Source organism: Parasteatoda tepidariorum, chromosome 11 (assembly GCF_982258835.1).
Source record: "Parasteatoda tepidariorum strain Cologne lab strain chromosome 11, Ptep-v5.0, whole genome shotgun sequence".
In the NCBI taxonomy this organism is placed as follows: Eukaryota; Metazoa; Arthropoda; class Arachnida; order Araneae; family Theridiidae; genus Parasteatoda; species Parasteatoda tepidariorum.
This window is the reverse complement of record NC_141765.1, coordinates 7834557-7852408: the sequence shown is the minus strand read 5'-3', so window position 1 is coordinate 7852408 and position 17852 is coordinate 7834557. Positions and strand designations below refer to the sequence as shown.

Genomic DNA, 17852 nt, shown 5'->3' with positions numbered 1-17852 from the left:
AAAATATCAACTGCACTTATTAACTAGCATATTTGAGGTCACCCTCTTAAGCCATTAAGATTGAGTCTTAGAACATGAGGTTCCGATCATTAAATCAAAAGTTATTCTGGTTTGTCTGTTTTTCCTTATACATTTTGTACACTAAAATAGGCTAAAATAATTTATTAATGGAGTGAATGCATCTGAGAATGGTGTAAACTTCCTCAAATATTCGGGTTTAAATATAACTATACTCTTTGATGTGTATATGAACACGTTACTCAGTATCGACTTCTAAAAACGTATTCATTCACAAAATTTTTGGTTCTTTTATACACTAATTCGGAGAGGTATCGCACACAGTATTTTTGCAGTGTGGGTCAATTTTAATTTGAACTGATAAACTAACAATCAAATAAATCGACTTATGTAATTTAAAACAATTATACACACTTTAACTTGCATTTACTTTTAATGGATTTAAAATCGGCAACTCATGTAAAGATTTTTGAATTTACTGAAAAATTATTTTATAGTATATTTCAGAAATTTGAATCTTCAATTATAGGCTTTTTTTGACACATAATTGATCATAAGTTCATAATTTCATCAGTTAATTTTTTTCGAATACTGCTTGATGTTGGTATATGTAATGTGATTCTGTGAGTTTGATTTAAAATATTTTTAGCACAAATGAAAGGATCACGCTGAAACAAGGTGCTTTGGTTAATATTTAATTTTCTCAGCCACACCTGCTATGATATCTTTCTTTAACAAACCAACTATTTGCAACAAAAAATGAAATTCTATAACTTTTCACTGTGTTCAAATGGTTCTTCATACTCTTTGTGCTTTTGCACACTCGTTTATCGTTATTTTTTTTACAGTGAATTATCTTTTTTCTTAATTTACTCTATTAACTTTATTGAAACAATTAAATTGAATTGAATTTCTTTGAATTGACTAAGTGAATTAAGAAACCGGTTTTTCATAAAGAAGTATAAATTGTTCGTCAAAGTCAAAAATTTCACTTGTGATTTCTATCACAGCTTTGAGCTTTGTAGTATTACGTTTTGTAATAAAGTGTCCACTGGATGCACATTGGAGGAGATTGAAATACCACAAATCCGAGGAAATAAATTGAAACTGTTAATTTCGTTTAACCAGATGGTGTTGCCTGGTAATTAGAGCGTGAGATTACGGTCCAAAAGTCCAGGGTTCGGTTTTGCGGGTATTTACGCTGGCATCACTGTTTCGATTCAATTTCAGTAGATAAAAAATAGGGACAATAAGGCTTTTTCTATGCTCAAAGAGAAAGCGCTGCCTAGTTAGTTAGTGCATGAGGTAACAATCCAAAATTGTACTTCTGAATTCTCTATCTTAACTGAGATGTTGCTTCAATAACAATTTTCAAACATAAAAAAAATTGAGATTATTAAGCTTCAGGAATAAAAACAATTGTATAATATTTATCAATTATAAGCTAAATTATCATTGTCTTATAACGATGTGTGCTGTCTATTTGTTGTCTTTCAGTTTATGAACTAAATTTACAATATTTCAACAAGAAATTAATTTAATTTTAACATCTAATAATATTAACCTTCTAATATTTACAGGTCCGACACTTTCTAGACATTTAAATATTGACAATTCTCTTAGGAAAACTATCTGCAGTTATCAACATCTACTAACTGCATCAAATTATGCTGAACACACCTTTATTTCCTCAAATAAGCTGGAAAACAGTCTTCTCTGACCATCCTTAACGAATCTTATTGGATCTCTGGCCAAGTATAGTCTGCCTTCAAATTACTTCCTTTCTTCCGTTTCCTGTCTGTATTCGAGCTGATGAAACTAAAGGATTATTTAGAAAGAAGAGGTTTAGAGAGAAAGTATCACATTTACTGCTCAAAGATTCTACTATTTAGTCTTAAGGAGATCAATTTTTAAATAGCAGAATTAGATTTCTGAACTAAATTTAAGATTGCTAGAATGTTTCACTTAATCACGTTAAATGCTTTTAGAAGATGATCAGATATCGGAATTTTAGATATATAAACTGTTGTTGAATGGTGAGGGGGATTTTAAAATTAACAGCTATTTTATTCACCATTGATGTAACTCGATGAATATATTGCAATTAAAATTTAATAACAGTTTTATAATATAAAAATAGTTGAAATTTTAAAATTATATACAAAAGTAATTATTTTATTTAGCAATAATTATTTTAAAACAATTATTGCTAAATAAAATATTAAAATGGGAATATAATTTCAAAATATCAACTATTTTCAGTTTCAAAACTGTGTAAAATACTTTGACAAAAAAAAGTACCTAGGGTTCAACTGTTGCACCGGCCGTCTTCAAAAATTTAAAAATAAATTGATTTTAAAACGATAAATTCTTTCTTAAATGGTGTTGAACAGGTTGAAATATGCATTTTTAAACTTGCATAAGATTCTATGATATTTTGGGTAAAATATTTTCTTACGAAATTTTTAGTTAGTGTTAATAACAATTACAACTATATACGTCCAGAAAGTTAGCAAAATTTCGAATTATAATACGGTGCAAATTTTTAATAACTTTAAATTGAACCATCTTTTTGGTTCAAGTTGAATCTTAGGAAAATGTAATAAATTTGTGAAAGAAGTACAAAGGAGAAGAAAGAGTTAAGTACAAAAATATGGTGCAACTTAGCATCATATTTTTGGTTGCAGAAAACTTAGAGGATATTATGGTTCCAAATCTCAAGCAGCTTACAGTTTTTAAATACTCTTCCAGAACAATATTAAACGAGAATTATTTACAGTTTTGCATATTTTTTTAAAATTTATTAGAAACTAAAGCAACTTCTCTAATTTTGCTTGATTATTTCATTTCAATATAAATTTCGGCAAATATCAAATTGAAGAAAACAATGGAGAAGTAATTGCCTCACATTTTTTATTTTTAAGCTCAAGAAGTAATATGCTAAAGTTGCTTCTGTTTATTGAATTTAAAAAATTGTGTTATGGGGGGCGGGGGCTCAAAAAATCTATATTATTATGTATTTACACTGAGAAAGTATGGTCAAAACTATCAGAATATGGTAAAAGTTACTATATTTCTGGTTCATTAATTTTACCGAAGTGCTTTGGTGAGGAGTTTTGCATAATTGACAGTAAAATATAATTTTACAGTAAGTGATTAAATTTGGGAAAATGTTGGAAAATTTGGTAATTTTATCATGAAACCTTAGAGCATTATATGCATTTTAGTTTTATTACCAGAATTGCGGTTTATCATGTATGTAATGTAATATGAGTTCAATAATAAGGATATACAACATTACTTAAGAGTTTTTTTCTTTTATATTTCAAAATGAATACACAAGAAAGCCTATTTCAAACCGAGGGATCAGAAATGGAATTATTTGTCATTGATGCTGAGAAAACTATGTCAATGAGTTTTCAGACAGTCAGATGTTCTTAATATGGATGAAACAGCATTTCAATTGAATAATCAACCTAACATTGTTTAGCCAAAAAGGGCGTAAAAGGGGTTTCTACAGTGACAACTTTCGGAAAAGATGAAACCACCACCGTTGTTACTTATTGTAATACAGACAGATTTTTCCTCCCTCCAGTTTGAGTGTTGAAAGGCAAAAAATAAAAAGATGAAATGCCGTCTGGATCAATTGCATTAGAATGTAGTTTGAATAGCTGCTTAATGTGTCCTAAGGACAATTAGTAACTCCAGAAAACACATTTTTAGGATTTAAAGCAACGGGGAACTTTTGTTCCCTATTACACGTTCCTAAACTTGCCCACTTCTGGAAAAATCCAAGACAAAAATATTGCAAATTCAAGAAACGCAACTCACTCAAAGAAACTTTAGCAACAATATCAAATAAGAATAGTTATGAAACTGATTAATTTAAATACCAACTGGGCATATCAAAAATTGATAATAAACATACGCTTCCCAAAGCACTTCATGATGTTGCACCATTACCTGCGTTAATATGTTAAAAACAGAAAAAAAAACGTTCCAAAAAGACATCCACGGTTTTATTATCAACAGAAAATATTAAAAAAAGACAGAAAGAAAGATAAGTAAGTATTAAAAACCGTAAAAATGTCGAAACGAATCTCGAGAAAAAAGAAAAAAAACAAGACATTTTCATCATCCAAGAAGATAAAATGAATTTTTAGTCATCCTTTCTTACAGATTCAGAATTTGGTGACTATTTCTACGTTGGCGTTAGAGAAAAACACAGCGTAACTGAAAAGATTGACTGCATATGATGCTACAGTGCATTCATTGGCTACCTAAAACATGCACAGTCCGCAAAAAAAAAAAAAAACGAATCACCCTGAATAACTTTCGTTCTAATGATCGGATTTTCTCGAACTAAGTGTCAATCTTAATGGTTTCAGGGGGTGACCTCAAATATTCTTATTAATTAGTGATAACTATTAATTAAGTTACGAAATCAGACACAAAAACGTACTTTCTCTGAATAAACATCTATTTTTTTTAACATATTTGGATTCTTAACCTTCAAAATATAGGGTAGCCTCAATCTGGGAAATATGGTCCCCATATACTTCAATGAGGTCAGGAGAGCGATCCAAAGTTCGTACCCCTAAATGTTAATTTAACTTTTTACGTTTTAAGTCATATTTTTAAAACTAATAAAGCAATTCAAAAAAAATCGCACCCACTCATAAAACTCATTTACCCAAAGATAATTTCATGAAAAAAATAATTTTTAATAATAGTTAATTATTTTTTATTATTTAATTAAATTGAGGATGAAAAAAGTTTGAATTATAAAGTATGAATTTTTTTATACCATATTAATCTACATACTTTTCAATTGAAAAATCTAAAGTTTCAACTGTTTTTATTTATTAGAAGCTGAGAAAAATTAAAATTAATTATTTTTAAAAAAATAATTTGGGCGACAATAAAGAAATAATTAAATGGGGCGATTAATATTAAAATGTGATAAACTTGCGAGAAACTTGACTTCGCGCGCGTAGCGCAAAATTTCCTTCATATTTTTTTCGCTAATAGTCGTTTGCTAATCTTCTTATTTTTCCTTTCTTTCTAACTATAAAATACGATGTTTCTTTTTTAGTCCCTTAATAATTTATTTGAAATTTAGTAAAGAAATTTGAATAAAACATTTTGAATAAAAAACACTTTATTGAACGGATGTCTAGTTTTATAAAAGTGTGCTTTTGATAGAATATGATTATACACCAGTTTATGCTTATTTAATGTGATTATTTTTCATTTTCTGATTTTATTTTTCAATAACTGATACAATTTTAATAATATACATACGTATCCTAGATTTGGAATAACATATTTATCGATTTCTTGAATATATATTTTATAAATATTAATAAAAATGCGTAGTCAGCATTTTTAATGATTTTAAAACTTTTTTACATCTTATATATCGCCTTAATTTTAAAATAAATTTATAAATTATCCGTCTGCGCTTGTTTCGCAGAATTATTTTTCTCACTTTTTAATTAAATTTTAACGCAAAATCTTATTTTTTATGCTACCATATATATTATTTTCCAATAATATGCTAATCAATCGTTTTAGTACTTTAATTTATGCTTTCCTTCAATATAAAATTACTTTTTAAATTATTGCTAAGTTCTTATTGAAAGAAAACTTGGAATTATTGTCAGCTATCTGAGAATTAAATCTTGCTAAGGATTAAAAATATTCTACTGATCACACACAATATCAATCGATGCAGAACAGCTGACTGTTTACTAAGAATACTGTTGTTTATAAAAAATAAAGATAAATTATTAATTTTCCTTTTTTTACTGTTTCTTATTTATTCGAGTAAAGAAAAGTAAATGCGTATGTGTGCACAGCGGAAAAATACAACAGATTATTTTGTTTTTTAAATGAACAAGAAAACTATGGACATACAATTTTATTTCGACATTCATAGTTATTCCTGTGCGCTAACTTAAAGAAAGTTACCCTTTTGTTTTAAAAAGTTGAAAATATTTGCTTAAAAAGTTGTGTATATGATATCTCAACTTTTGCACAGTTCAAAAAATATTGCTATATCAGGAAAATGTTCGATATGCCTTGTTTTGTTAAACAACTACTAAAATAAAAAATTGTTAAAAGATTCGAAAAACGTGCTTTTTTTTGGAATCATCATCTCAAAAATTGTTCTTTTCCTCCATTTGACTTTTTCCTACTTAATTAACTTATAATAATAGTTTTGAAGAAATTAAGAAAACAAATTTCTCCTAATATTTCATAATAAAAAAACAAGAATATTTATGATTCATTTATAATTGTTTCATTGAACCGAAGTAGTTAATTGTTTTCGTAATAATCGGCCTCACAACTATTTAACTTAGATTCTTTAGACTAGGGGTCACTTCATACACGTTTTTCGACATTGAAATTTCAAATATAAAATGTAAAAATTACAAGAATGCGTAAGCTGGTTTTAACTAACAAAAAAGGGACAAAATCGTTAGCAAAAGAAATTATTTCATGAAAAGAGTGTCAGAGTTAAAAAAGTATTGTAAAAACTGTAACAATTGTTACTCTTGTTTAATTAAGGGTATTATAAACCTAATTTTCGTTTAATTTTTTTAAATTATATTTTTTAAAGAACTAACGAAAGGAGTGTGTAAATAACATCAACTCTTTTTACTGCAAACTAAGTTTACTTAATATCATTTGCAAATCTTATGAAGTGCAAATTCTTGACCTGCTCCCTAAAATAAAGTTTTATTCTAATCGCAGTTGAAGGAGTACGGACGAAAGGAGGTATGTGACATTCAGAAAAAAAAGTCGTGTGATAGAGATAGTTTTAAACAGAACCAATTAGTTCTTTTGGTTGAAATGCTGTCAATATCATTACAGCATCTTGGTTAACAAGTGTCATGAAATAAGGTTCTGAACTTAAAATATGCATTTTAATATATTTTCCTATTTACATGCCTCCTTGATCTCCGCACCGTTTAAATATTCTGCAAAGCATAAAATGAAATAATGTTGAATAAGAAAAGAGATTTCGAATGAAATATTTTATTTTCCTTATTACAGGGTAGGGTATCTGCTACATTTTAGATATTCAAATTCGTGACTTTTCATGTCTAATTCCAAGAACTTTACATGACTTAACGAAGTTACTATTTTCTCCGACAAAAACAGAATAATAAATTTAAAGAGCATTATAATAGCATTTCCTTATAGAAAAATTTATTTGTTAATTTATATAAGTTTTTCACGTGCAAATCCGTGGCTAAAATTATGTGCGAAACAGGCAATTCATGTTTCTTTCTCTTTTCAATTTTATATTTTTTTTCTTAAATAAATATTAATTTTCTAAAATTATTAATTGTCAACTTCTTTAAATCATCCCGTGTAATATTACCTTGCGCACGTCCATTTTCGGGCTCATCTTTGGTTACTTACACATCAAACGCACTTCAGTACTGCAGAGTACGAACGCTTTTTAATACAAAACCCCTACATTTACGTTTTTACCTCAATTTTCGCTTTTGGTTTCATATTTCGCAATCTGGCAATCTTGCTTTGAAAATATTTTAAATCATTCTTGAAAAATTTCCCGTTCATGCAAGTTCATTTGAATTCGCTACTCGCTTTAATGATTATGTTTTATTCTGTTTTTTCTTTATATTTAATTTTCTGTTTTAACGTGATATTTTTACTTATTGCGTTCTATTTTATTTGCTGTAATTTTTTTGTAAAAATGTTTCAAGTGCTTCTCACACTATTGTATTGATATATTTTACTTTGGCTATATTGATACAATATTAGAAAGCACACTTTTTTGCGGATATAATCGTGTGAGCTGATGAAAAGATTATATCTTTTATTTCCCGAATATTTTTAGAAATTTTTTTCCTTTTTTTCGGAATTGTTTTCCCGGTTTCTTGTTATTTTATTTTTATTATTATTTTTCTTTTTTTCGGAATTTTTTTATTGTTCTGTAATTTTCCCCATGTTTTCTCTACATTTTGAACTTATTTTATGAGTTCTACTTACTTGTAGCTTATGCGTAATAAATAAATTTTTTTGTTTTTCTTAATTTTCTTCTTTTTTTTTGTATTTATTTATTATGATATATATATATATATATATATATATATATATATATATATATATATATATATATATATATATATATATATATATATATATATATATATATATATATATATATATATATATATATATATATATATATATATATATATATATATGCTACCGTTAAAGTATATAATGCAGTTATTCCATGAAATAACTGATCGTATCCGTTAAAGTGTGTAATATGTTATTAATTTGACACTTTAACTAGTTATTCTATGAAATAACTAACTATTCTATAAATTAACTAATGAGAGACAGTTAAAGTGTAAAATAAACAATTTATCTAAAATGAAATAACTAGGTATTCTATAAATAAACTAATGATAGACAATTAAAATGAAAAAGAAGCAATATATCTAATTTATGCAGCGTATAAATGGTATTTATGGAAACGTACCATAAAATCATTTGTTGCTACTAGGATTACTAAAATGACACTTGGAATTACATTTCTAAAACAAAAACATTTTTTGCTGACGCACTGGGTTTTACACGAGCATTTTTTAAATCCCTGACCAGTACCTAAACTTTGAGCTGTAGCATATAGATTATTTTACACTTTAACGGGCTGCAGATCGTTATTCTATGAAATAACTAGGTATTCTATAAATTAACGGATTTCATACTTTAACGGTAACATATATATATATATATATATATATATATATATATATATATATATATATATATATATATATATATATATATATATATATATATATATATATATATATATATATATATATATATATATATATATATATATATATATATATATATATATATATATATATATATATATATATATATATATATATATATATATATATATATATATATATATATATATATCAAAATTCCTTTAAAATGCTATATAACATTTACTAAGTTTTGCAATTTTATCGAAAATAAATAGCATGAATTTTATAAAATCTTGTGATTATCTACCCTATATGTATTTACCATATATGGCAACGTTACATTTAAAAAGTAACGAGTAAAAGTACAAGTAATTTTAAAAAATGTAACGAGTAAAAAGTTCTTATTTTAAAAAGTAACGAGTAAAAAGTACAAGTAAAAGTACAAGTACAAAACAAAAAAAGTAACGATTTAAAAGTACATTTCTAGGAAATTGAAAATTTAAAGTAACCTAAATTTTATTGAATAATATTCTTATGTTCTGTAATGTTTTTGCAAAATTGTTGTTATTTATTTAATTATTTTTAATTTTGAAAGTTATGGATTTAAATTTACTTTTAAATTCGAAAGAATATTATAATATAATTTTATAATATAATCGTATAATATAACTTTAAAATCAAATATAGTTTTAATTTCAAACTTTTTATGGATTTGCACGAAAAAGAAATTTTATCTATTGATTTTAATTTTTAGTTTATTATTTTTATTTATTTAAATTACCAGTGATTTAAAATTGTTTAACTCTATAGAAACGCGTTTTAAAAGCACAAACATAAACAAAGCAAACACGGGGTTTCAGATAGCTTTGTGATCTTTGAGCTGGTAAAAAATAATTGAATGTGCAGTATAAGTTGAAATAGAACAGTCTACAGTTTTATTTGTAACAATGGCTAATGCTGAAGTCATGCGAGAAAATCATTTTCCGAACATTAGACTTAGGGATCTAAACTTCGAAATTTGACTGGGCTTTGTTTGACAAGGTCGGGCATAAACATAATTTCAGTAAAAAATGCACTAGGTAAAAATGTATTTAGTAAAAAATTTATTAAGACAAAAATGTATTTTTAGTGAGTTCAAAAAGAAAATTGAAAAACATAATAACAAAATCCAACATTTTTTATTTAAAATCTATTAAATAAATGCATAAAACTCGAAAATGAATGAAAATAACTTGCTAATTAATATTTTTTATTCATTTTGCAAAATAATTGCATTTCGAAAGTGGTGTCACTGAATCTGCTGCGAGAATTTCTCAGAACGTGCTTAACCATCGCTTAACAACGCTGAATAAGCACTCCACGGGTGGTCAAGGTATTTAAACTCACGAAGTTAGCTGTGAATGCTTATATATTGCACATTAATTTTATAAATTAAAAAAACATAAGCATTTTTTTTTTAAATTTAATTTTTTTTAAAATTTTTTTTTAGAAAGATTTCTGAGTTTTAGAAAAAAGTAACGATTTCATTGGACATTTCCGTTACAAATACTTGTACTTTTTCCCTAAAAAAGTAACGAAAGTACAAGTAAAAGTACTAAATTTAAAAAGTAACGAAGTACAAGTAAAAGTACGTACTTTTTACTTGTACCGGCGGTACAAGTAACGAAAGTAAAAGTACTGCCATATATGGTATTTACTACTTGTTACAACTTATAATATCCGGTGCGTTGATAAACATTTCAGGTTTTTAGGGTCTGCGCTTTAAAACTTTTTTCGTTTTTTTAGTTCGTGAGTAATTTTTCAATCAATTTCATTAGAAAATAAAACCTTATTGTACTTTTATTTGAAATCAGAACTAAAGTGGATAAGCACAAGACTTTCATTCTCTTTAAGAGGAAATATCAATTTAAATTTAATTTTTTTTTCCAGATCTTTACAAAATCAAAAAGTAGTGCGCATCTTGCACACTATTCTATATTGTAATTAGAATTATTCAAGGTATGTACATCAGGTCTAGTTAGCACAACTACATTTACTTTTGTACTATGTAATCACAATGTCTAAAAATGTTTCTTTTCTAAGTGAGGCTATAAATTTTAGAAGTATTCCAGTAAAATATATTTAGTAATACGTTCATAATTAACTTTATTTTAGCTTATTTTAGCTGTATGATAAATAGATTTTAAATACCTGAATATACAAATTCAGTCAACTACCAAGTTTGCAAGGAAATAACTCACACTTAGTGTTACCCAAGGAATAAAATTTGATGAAACAAAATACAACATATGGTGGTCAAAGTTATAACGCCATGAATCCCGTTTTCTAAATCATTCTACAGAATTCGTTCTTAAAAATGTATTTTAACAGATCAACGAATAAGGTATTTATCAAAAAAATTTCTTAAGTCTTGAATAATTACTTTTTACATAAAATTGATCAAAAGTGCAGCATTTTCTCCCAGTATATTTTTATTTTCATATAAGTTGCTTTATCTGCATATTAACATGTTGCCCACCGAAAATACTTTTTTTCAAAAAAAAAAGAAAAAGAAAAACATTAACTAATTAACATAATTAAGTCTATTATCACATAAATCTATAAAACTATTTTCGTACATCATTAAAACATAAAATACAATAAAAGTTTCTGAAAAATTTGTAAATATTAAATTTTATCATTTTTATATTTTTTGAAGTGTAAAAACAATGCGTTTAAATTTAATTTTAGTTTTATTTTGTTTTAAATACTGTTTCAAACAGAATACCATTTTCCTTGCCAGAGGACATACTAGATGGCGCCACTGGATATTGAAATCTCTAAAAACAACAATTTTTTGAGAGCTTTTGTGTTACTGGAGAAGGGAGATCATGATTTTTTTTTTTTTTTAGTGTTGTTTCGTTAATATACACCTGTTAACTAATTCGAAGGAGTATTTCTTTTTGAGTATGTGGTCATTTCTTTTAAGATTTATTTAGGTACGAACCGACCCGGGTAGAAGAACCAGGTAAGAAACCTTTTATTGATACCTGTTCTATTGAAGTAGAAAAAGAATTAAGTTTTCTTTTTTGACAAAGACCATTTTAGTTTCAACATTCCACGTAATTAAATTAAATAATATACTTATAACCTTAAATTAACGAAAATTATGCATTGTACATTTTTGTTGCTGTGGCCTAAAATATCTTTTACTTTTTACGTAGCAATATGTTTTTGACACTTTTTGCAAACGGGAATTAATATTATGATAAATCAAGATAATTTATGAAATAATAAATCAATAGGCATTTTTCATTAAAATGGCTTACAATAAGTTCAATATGTTTGAAAATAGATGAATTTCAGTTGAATCACTTGAAATTTAAATACAGTGCAAAAACGTTAAGTCTTCTGTCACTTTCTTATAGAGCTAATTTCAGAAGTTCGAGTTACGCGCAAAAATATGTTCAGGTAAAATGCATTTTGACTATTAGACATTTAATAAATTTGTGAAATTTTTTCATTTTATTTTTAAACTATTATGCAATCTTTAAATCTATAATTAAAAAAACTTACTATCATCTGATAAATTTTCAAGCTGCTGTATAGAACAAACTATAAACTATTTTTCAATAAATTTTTTTTTATTTATTCTTAATGACGCAGACAGCTATGAATTTTATTCGATCTTAAAACTAATATCAAATCAATGATTACAACTTATAAATTGTAAGATGAGTAATCAATTAAAAATATTGCAAAGCTATCATTGATTTTCACTTTGTACAAATGATCAAAAATAGTTTAACAGAGAAAATTAAATTTAGTTTCGTGTAAATATTTGCAAGAGCTACAAACGTAATGAGAGTAATCTAAACATTACGGACCACATAAGATGTCATCTAAATTTTTCAAACTTGGATTAAAATGATGATATTTTAATATTTGTAGCTTAAATAAATTGATTTCTGAGTGAAATCATTCATGGACTAAAATTCTATAGTTCAATAATTTCGATTAAAATATTAGTTGAGCGTGAAATGGTAATTTACCTTTACTTCGCTCAAAATTTCAACTAAATTATTGCAATTGATTTTGATTTGGATTGTTAAGGTTTTTCGTTGAATATATGCTTTATTATTATTCAAACAAAGTCTTATAAACATAAATAAATTGATCTCTAAATTAGAACACAATGATCTAATTAACGCGTTTGATTGTGTAAATAAATTGAAATGCTTAATGAATACTATTTTTAAAAATATGAAAATGATCAATATTTAAACCACACTTAATGTTTAAACGTGAATAGGGATAATTAAGTTTTATCTCAGAAAAATTAAACATTCAACATTATATTATGACAAATTTGTTACATAATAATCGATAAGGATTAAAGGTAAATAATTATTCAGAACTAATTGTCGATTTTACAAACTCTATAGTTAAATGTCAAATGAACGAGATTTCAATTTATATTGACCTAATTATTTATTATGATTATATTAAATATAAATATTGTTGTGGTGCACTATATATAAACCGGTAGACTTAAGCTAGTTTTGTTTCCTTCAACTGTTTTTCTAATTAACAAAGTTTGCAAAATAACTTAGTATATAAACAAATTAAAGCTTACCACAGCAAGATCCATACGTTTTTGTCCAATTTCTTGACTAATTTATCAGAAAATGCAAAAATAATAACAATAGATTCAAACAATGAAAGCCTATTTTACATTAGTATTAATTAGAGCTCCTATTTCTATAAACGTAGTTCAGATAATACAGAATACGGATCAGTGATTGACTGAGAGCCAAAATTTGCTTACAAGAGCAGAAACAAAAATTTCTCCACGGAGTTAACATGGAATACATAACGAGCCATCGTTATAAGGCGGAGTCTTAGAATAACATTTAAGTAATCTTTTTTCTGTTTTAAAATTAATCTTACACCTCCCTATCTTTTAAAATTAATCTAAAATTAATCTCTTTCAAATTTAACTGGACATTGGAGCTAGGCTTTTGGTAAGATAGAGGGCATTGGAGTTAGTTTTTGATTCAGTTGTGTTTTATCAAATGATCCGTGGATTGTGGTTTAATTAGTTTATTTGTTTGTTTTCCCGATAGTGGGAAATGCTAAGCTTTTTTCTTTTTTTGTAATATGCAGCCTTACGATATTGCCATCTATGCGTGAATGAGAGTATCGTATATTCTAAGAGTCTAGGGTTACAAATTCGGGAGTGCCGGATACTGGAAACTCTTCATGTGAAGGAAGGAATTTTGTGGTATCAGCGCTAGGACTCGAACCCCAGTTCTGACGGCCATGAGATAGGCAGATGAGTACTCTTGACTATAAATACCCAGCTGCAAGGAACTAAGTGGTTTCATTAGGTGGCCTACTTGGTGCGATAAAATTCTGGTTGTTTAACAGCATTAGGTGAAAACAGTTCTTAAACTGTTTTTATGACAGTTAACAGTTTGAATACCATCTTATTTATTGTTATTTGACTTTTTTGTCTGATTATGGTAAAATAACAATCAGATAAATTGCTATTTAACCATTTTTAATAGAACTTTCCAACTATGTACATATACTGGGCATGTATAGTTGTATAACCTAGTTTTTAACCATTTGCGTTCTTGCTAAAAAGTCCTTTCTAGTAGGACATTGGTGTAAATGCTCTACTAGAAATATCTAAAATATTAAGGAAAGTCTTATTTTTAGATTCAAAGGACTGAATCAGTTAATCAGAATTTTCAAACGTTTGGCTTAGCTGAATGCTCCATGGCTTGTTAAGCAACTATACAGCTAATATGATTTCGATTTTGAGTAAAAAAGCAAGATTTAATTGAATCTTTACTAAATGCTGTTACTTATATCTCCATCATTCTGTTTCGCATTACTAATTTGAAAAAATTTGAAGCTTTGATATAAAAATTTTAGAGCTGATTTCTAATTTTCATTTTTATTTCAATGGAAGTACGTAAAAAATACATACAAAACATAACATTCAAAAACTATAAAATTCAAAACTACGTTTAAAGATATGTTTGATCTTTTATCAGGCAATGGTAAAAAAATAAAATACTTCTTGTAAGAAATATCAACAATGTAAATGATGTATTACGCATTGAGTTAAGGTTGAAAATATAATACCCACATGTATTAAAAAACCGTGCAATACACTTAAATTACATTAAATAATGATAAAATATGTTTGTGTTGTCTTCGAAATGTTTTTCAAAGTTATGAAACTGTTTGCAGTTACAATATGAATTAAATATAGAGTGTTTATGAAATATAGTAGAATTTATGGATAATCGTATTATTGTTTTTCATTTTTGTACACAAAACATTAATTTCTAATGATTTTCCTACATCTCACTAATTTGCACCCGTTTTAGTAGGAGAGGGACGATAAGATAGCTTCTTTAATTAAATGCCACTTGAATCCTAAGGAATTCGTTTACCCACTAAAAGTGTCTTATGTCTTAAAATTAAAATATGCATTAAATTATGAAGGTATAATTTAAATGAATTAATAGATTAGATTTCTAAATTATCGAAACATAATTTTCAAAACTCATCAAAGAAAATACTTTCCCTCATTTTACTAAACTCAAGGGTAGTGTTTATTAAATGTCTTTTTAAAGGACATAGTAAATGAAAGATAAACATTTATAAGCTGTTTTGGAAACAAACTTCTTAGTTTTGAATTTCAGTATTCTTTTTTCCACAGTCTTAAATTTTGAAGATTTGCTTTTGTGAAGAAATTCTGCTTCTTTGATGTTTAAAGGCAGAATTTTAAGGGATTTGTTTTAAGATAGACCTCAAAGTCTTTTCCAAAACGAGTCTAAAGATCAAAAGGAAGTCAGAAAAAGGTACTTGCGCTGATAAAATTATTTTTTTCTTAATATATTGAAGATGATAGTAATTATTTCCATTTAAAGATGAATTTTTTACCACTGCTTCAAGAATTTATTTAAATGTTTTTCGGTGAACGCATTCACACCAAACGTATATTTACACAGTGGAAACATTTTTCAAGAAAAAACAGAATTATCAATTTGAACTTTTTTCACTTCAAATTTGAATACAGTTGAAGCTTAAAAGAACTCAGGTCAAGACTTTTCTGCTCTTATTCAGAGACTTTCTTTATTGTATAATAAAATACCTGAATCAAAATATTCTGCTATCACATTTTAAGACAAAATACATCGCATTTAAGACAAATTTAGAATAAAAGACAATAAAGGACTTAGTTAACGAAAGTTCTAAGTGAAATTTTAATGAATTTTGCCTTAGAAAATACAGCAAGAAAGTGTTTGTAAAATAAATTTTCTCATTAAAAACTGTCTTGTTTTAATTGTATAATGAAATTTATAAACCAAATTATGTTGTTATCAATATAAAGATAAAATACAACAGCATTTAAGATAAACTTGAAAACATAATAAAGAACGAATGTTCTAAGCTAAATTTTAATGAATTTATCTATAAAAAATACAGAAGCAGCAAGAAATTGCTTGAAAAATGCACAAACACATTTTCTCATTAAAATGCTTTTCAAAATGTCATTTGGCACTTTTTTCCTTAAGCTCTTTAATTCATTTATTCACAATAAATCATCATCAATTCAATCAAATTCACCTCACAATAAAACACTTATCTGAAAGAGTAGAAGGAAAAGTAAGTTGACTTTCATTTATAGTTACGAAAAGAAGCAATACGTTATTGGTAATTAAATAAAAATTTTAAACTAGGCAATGTCTGAGTATTGTCCATCATTTTAAATCTTGGACTGACTACTTAAGTGTAGAGTAAAATTTCATATTACTATATTTAAAAAAAAGCCGAATTGAATATATAAGTTCTTTCAAAAGTTTAGTGTACTATAATCCATCTTTTTTCAAAAGCTTTATCAAATTTAAAGCAAAAAGTATCTGTGTATTTTGCTATAAAAGACACATACTGCAAAATTACAGAAAAATATCTTTATAGTACGATTAGAAGCATTGTGAAGCAATATTAAATTCAGAGCATAAATGCCAGCCAAATGCTTCACGATATTAATTAATTGTAATTAGCATGGATTTTATTCTATGCTAAAAAAAATTTCTTCTCAACTGACTGACTTGCTATAAAAATTGCCTCGCAAAACGTAGTAGTAACTGACTAACATTTTATTGAACCTTAAAATAACTGCAATAAACTTTTTCATTCGCTTAATTCCAAGCCTCATTTATCTCAGAAAGCAAGTAATTCAATTTTATTTATTTAATTGTGTTTTTTTAAAGTACCTTAAAGCAACTCAATTTCAATATTTATGAATGCCATCAACGTTTTATATGTTCAATGCCATGCGCAGTAAAAGATTCCGTATCAAATTTCCGTAAAATGTTCCGCCACTCAGGATACTTGTGCTTTTTCAGTAAAATGTATTTTTATCGCGAAATTTTATGAACCAAAAAATCGGATATACTGCATTTTTTAAATTACTGTGATTTAGTAAATATTACTGTAAGAAATACGGTATACATTGAACAGTATACAGAGAGATATAAGGAACGAAAGTGACATCATCATAGACCGTCAATGGCTTTTTATTTCTGCCCGTAAGAGTTTTAGTTTTGGTTTATTATTATGTTTGGAGGATGGAAACGCTAATTAATTTAATATTAGTTTTTTGTGGTGGCAACACTTATTGATATATAGTTTTTTTGTTTACGGTGGCAACGCTTATTAGTTTCGTTATTCTTGTAAGAATTTCTGACGTCATCTGTTTTCAATGAAGAAAACTATTACGTAATTAAATTATTATGTGATTAATTAATCAGTCATTTACTTAATTTATTACGTAATTTTTTACGTAATTAATTAAATTGTGATTTCATTAATATATTACGCAATTTCACAAAAGAGAAATTATTATAATTTAGCGATTAATCGTTATTAGTTGCAAAGCTGGCGGACATCTTTAGTTTCGCTAAAAAGCGAAAGCTCTAATGCGTATTACTATAGATATTTAAGTAATATGAATTTATTGTTAAGAAAAAAGTTTATTTTCTAATTTGAAAAAAG

At 26.5% G+C, this 17852-nt stretch overlaps 1 long non-coding RNA gene across 1 annotated transcript in view; it reads right to left on the bottom strand.

Moving 5' to 3' along the window:
- Nucleotides 1-1731: 1731 nt before the first annotated feature.
- The window catches only part of LOC147801216 (uncharacterized), a 62556-nt gene continuing 46435 nt past the window's right edge, over nucleotides 1732-17852 (bottom strand). Inside the window, exon 3 of the long non-coding RNA XR_015430526.1 lies at nucleotides 1732-1836. This is a non-coding gene — a long non-coding RNA (uncharacterized LOC147801216). The remainder of the gene's footprint in view (nucleotides 1837-17852) is intronic.